Consider the following 5,047-nt stretch of genomic DNA (forward strand, 5'->3'; position numbering starts at 1 on the left):
CGGTAATCGGCCTGACGAAGGCAAAATCTCCTCAACTAATCCGTAATGCTTCCCGGTCTTCTGTTCATAAAAGCATTGTTGAACACTGACTGACTATTTGTAAACCTCTTGAAAAGTCCGAAGTCAACCCATTGCCTTTGAAAACTTATCTCTCTTGCTCAGCCTACCAGTTATCCTTTCGGTCACCTATATGATATCATTCCTCCTGCATTGTCACTACAATGAGTTTAAACACAAAGTATTGCCCTCAACTATCTTTGCCCGCCTGTCAGGTGTGATTGATCGCACAAGTAACCAGTGGTTGTTGGGAATAATTCAGGGCAGCTGGTGACTTTCAAGTTATAGGATAACAGGCCCACCAATCAAATACCTTGTCATCTCGTGGATAATAATTTCATTGCATATATTTGCACCGGTGAATGGGAATAAGATGGTTAGTTGCATACAGCTCAGCAAGGTGCTTTGTGGAGAATATTGATGGTCAGTCATCCTTGTTGCAAATACCGTATTATTTTGTAGGTCCAATACCCCGAAATCAGACTCTGAAATTTTGACACTTAGGGAGAAACCAGCTAAATCCACTGGTCCGCTTATCCCAAGAATGAATCTGCTCACGACGCGTCGCCAACTTACAGCCATGGACGCGCAACAGCATGTCACCGCAAGATCCTCATCAAAAAAGCTTGCTTTGGAACAGGCAATTGCAACCACACGTGGGAATTCGGATCCACTAAATCCTGTTGGATCAATCCGGGCCGCACATAAGCGTATCGTTTCCGGAAAGCGGCCAAATAGTACGCCTGGAAAGCATTGTGCATTTTCTGGTCGATGTACTGTCCCAAAAGAAGAAGAAATTGTAAGTTTCTCGTGTATTTTGTCACGCGATGGTAATTAGAGTTAGTATGCCTTACCTGTCTTGCACAAACCGTCGACCACTTCCAAATGGAAAGCTCAGCAAGAAAAGGCTAAGTCGCATCCTCAAAATCAGTTAGCAGAAATTTTCAAGAAAATTAAATTTCCTTGCTTGAATTTGAAGTGATACGATAAAAATGTTGAGAAGAATTTTAAATACTGGAAAACCTTATGATGGGTAGGCAAAAGTAAAACGGTGGGACACCAGTAAGAGAATGAAGAAGACATCTCCTATATTCATAGAATAGGTGAGGGTAGTGCGATGGATTATGCAAAGCAACCAAATTCCAAGAACATCTTGCTTATACCAACCCCAAAAACTGACCAAAAATTCACAGCACATGGAATACGGATAGCGGCAACGAGGTCACACACGCCAGTGCACCCTTAACAGAACAAGAATCCTTCGGCGTGGTGATTGGTATTAGTTGTAAGTACTATTCAACCACGATTCTACGGACTGCCTAAATCATCATCAGCATCATCATCATCAAAGACATCAACGTCAGTGTTGGTACTGATGCTTCACTGCCGTACAATGATAAGGCTCGTCTAGTTATATATATATATATAATTATATTAAAAGCCCTTGGGTGAAAAGAAGAGAAAAAGAGTGCGTGAGGGTGGGGACCTAGTGATGGCTTATGTCAAGCATCCTGAGGTGCCTACACCTCCAATCGCTCAATCAGGCAAGCTGGAAAGAAACTGACAGCAAGAACGCCACTGACATCGATTAGCCGCCACTTCTTGCAACGTCTCCAGCCAAGCACAGACGGGGTCACGGGGACCCCATCCTGGGGGGCGTACAACACCAACAACACCCAAACTCTTCTCTCTTTCTTTCACGCCAAATCACTGTCGCGCAAAACCGAGGGCCTAGTTGGTTTCACAATCGGTCACAGATCATGTAATCTACGCACATGATCTCGCCAAACTCTTCGTGATCTCTTTCACGCCAAATCACTGTCGCGCAAAACCGAGGGCCCAGTTGGTTTCAGAATCGGTCACAGATCATGTAATCTACGCAGGCACATGATCTCGTGCATCACAATCAAAGCCCCAAGCACTCTGCTACATTGCAGGGTCGAAACGTTCATGCTTACCGTCTCACAACAGTTGTCGTAGGCAATATCAAAGTTTCAGGTAAGCACGGACCCAAATATGGAAACGTAGATCGACCGGCAGAACACACTGATTTACACGAGGTGACCGACGACGACAGAAACAAACAGAATCAATGCATTCCATTGACTCGGGGATCGCTGAAGTGATACAGTAGGGCGGAACATAAACCCGTCTCAAACGATCGACAGTGGTGCGTTTTCAGTGCACAGGCGTCGTGCACCTTCAAAAGAAGCACGTTCACTGAGGGACTGACGGGCTGCCCAAGTCTAGAGAGCAGCAACCGAAAATTTAGTTTCGCAGAAGAACTACTGGACGTATTAGCAATAACTTCACAAGGTACACTTCGGTTATTCAACCTCAGCTCTCACCTTCCTTAAAGTCATCCGTGAGAGCATGAGATGAGTTCATAACCAAACATGCTTCACTGCCATACAAAAATGGTCTACTTGAAAGAATTGTTGCGAAGAAAATAATAAACGTGCTTAGGGAAGGGACTTATTGCTACACTAACACAACCGTTCTGATTAGAATGATACATCGATGTGTCAACACTTCCAGATACTCATGAAGGCAATCCAAGTATAAACTGACGACAGAAATAACACTAAGATCGATTAGAAGCCATATTCTGCTGCGTCCCCAAACAGATAGTGAATATCATGTGGTTCCCGTCGTGAAATGTCAGTCACACCAATGGTATCCAAACTTTCTGTAATCCCTCATACTCATCTACCAGGTCGTGTCGAGACTCTTTCGCATTACTATGAATCGGATGCAAAGAAGAGCAGTCCTTTCGACAAATTCGGTATGCACAATACACGGCCTTGTCACCGCAGCTTTCGGTGCTATGCGCCGCCTTCGATGGAAACCCCTTTGCACAACCAAACACTCGCGTCTTACTTGCATCTTTACGAATCCTCCGACACAATTCTATATGCTCTATATTTCTGAGATAACGGTTGTCGAAGACCTGTGGACGCCTCAATCCCGCCGATTCCAGGACTGCCTTGAGCGCACTGATTTCAGGTCTACGATTGGCGCACACCACGATATTCTCAACTCACAGGGAGATTCACGGATTGATACACAGGATCGAGGCTTTTGCCCAAGTTTCCCGGGTCGGTTTTGTTCTTGTCGGTCAGTGGCTATCCTTCACCTGAAAGGCACAAGTGAAAAAAGGGTGTAGCACTGCTCTTTATGTTCTCAGCGCGGGGCAGTATGCTCGCCAGCGCGAGGATTCGCATAAATAAATGTCTAATAGTGCTTTAAATTGGGTTCGAGAAGGAGCGTGTACAACCGTCGGAGGAAGGAGACCCAGATGCCCAAATCCTTTTTGGCATCTATCCTCATGATGTTTTCTGGTCCCTTTTCAGCATGCATAACAAAGGCATTCGCTGAATTCCCTCCAAACGACACATGGATGCACTTTTCATCATTCAGAGGAAGAAGAGAGATTCTATTGGTCCGCTCAGATACGTTAGTGTTCTCTATTTACGTAGGATTTGGCTTCATTAGATTGCTTAATCCAAGCCAACCACACAGCCATATTAGTGACTGAGTACCAAACTCGGCATTTAGCCAATGGATGCTTTCAATCTGGGTGCAGCTCCGGAGAGTCGGATGAAGTGGTCATTTTGCAGCGGCGCCTATTCACGAATTCACGGATCGATACACAAGATCGAGGCATTTGCCCAAGTTTCCCGGGTCGCTTTTGTTCTTGTCGGTCAGCGGCTGTCGTTCACCTGAAAGGCACAAGTGAAAAAAAATGTAGTACTGCTCTTTATGTTCTCCGAGCGGGTAAGTATGCTTGCCGGCGCTTGAAACTGACCAGCGCGGTACGTTCGAAATCGGTTTCGTTTTTCCCTCGTGCAATTTCGTGAAAAAATTTTTCGTTGTTCAATCTATTCACAGAGTGCACACGAGTAATTGTTGAATTTTATTACTCCAACAAAACATTTGAGAGATAACCCTTTACATTTTGCACACTCCTCCTATTTTACATCTAGTCCTAAACATGACATCAATTTATACCGGTTGCCCTCCGCAGCCATCGATAGACCACAATAGATGTGGGCGAAATGGCTGACCGTCGAACGTCAAACGCGGTATGCAACCATACGCCCGCAAGGCCTGGTGGCATTTCAAATGCACGGGTTTACAGGACGACCAGATAAGCCGACTAGCCAACCCGTTTGTCTGTGCCAGCTGCCTCTACGTCAAGGGTGCAATGCATACCGCAGTGAAGAGAAGAGTCCCCCGAAACGGTGCCCAGTCCCCAGCGCAGATCCCGAAAGACCACTGTCAGTGTTCCGCTTTAATCGGGATACTCGACGCGAAATTAGAGCGCCTTTATAGGCACTGGAGGACTCAGGCCCTAAGAATGCAGCGACCAGGGCGAAAGTTGACAAGGAACTTTCCTCGCTGAACCAATACCTCGCGATGTCCATACCGGGTCCCATGGCTGCAAAGAAAGTCATACAACTTTCTGACGCGGTTATAAAAACCGCCACAGCGTCTTTAGTGGACAGACGCCTAAGGGAAAACAGGCTGAAAATCAGGGGGGTCATTCTCCGGAGAAATCACGCCAGCGAAGCCGGCACGGTCAATACTCAGCAAGCCTGATAAATCGCTCCACGCAGAATGGCTACGCCAGAAGGAAAATAAGTGAAACCTTGGACATCTAGTCACCCTTTCTTCCCCGTCTGAAGTACAGGAAATCTTGGAGCAGGCTGGCAGCATTCAAAAGGCCAACCCAATGATCAGCGCCTATCTGAGGATCGTTCCCTAGACGCGCGTAAGCCTGGTGACAACAGGTTAGGAGTGGAAGCACGAAACAGGCTTCCACCGGGCACCAAACCAGACGACACCTAACAAATGACCAAGCCGATTGTGGTCATATTCCCCTGTGCACTCGAAAACAGGCCGACGAATACAGCTGCGTCTCCGGACAGCGGTATTTATTCGACAACCACCGGACCCTAGCCCACCAAAAGCAGGGACGCCCTGGAGG

The sequence above is a fragment of the Opisthorchis viverrini genome (genome assembly GCF_000715545.1).
Source record: "Opisthorchis viverrini unplaced genomic scaffold opera_v5_117, whole genome shotgun sequence".
Taxonomy (NCBI): domain Eukaryota; kingdom Metazoa; phylum Platyhelminthes; class Trematoda; order Opisthorchiida; family Opisthorchiidae; genus Opisthorchis; species Opisthorchis viverrini.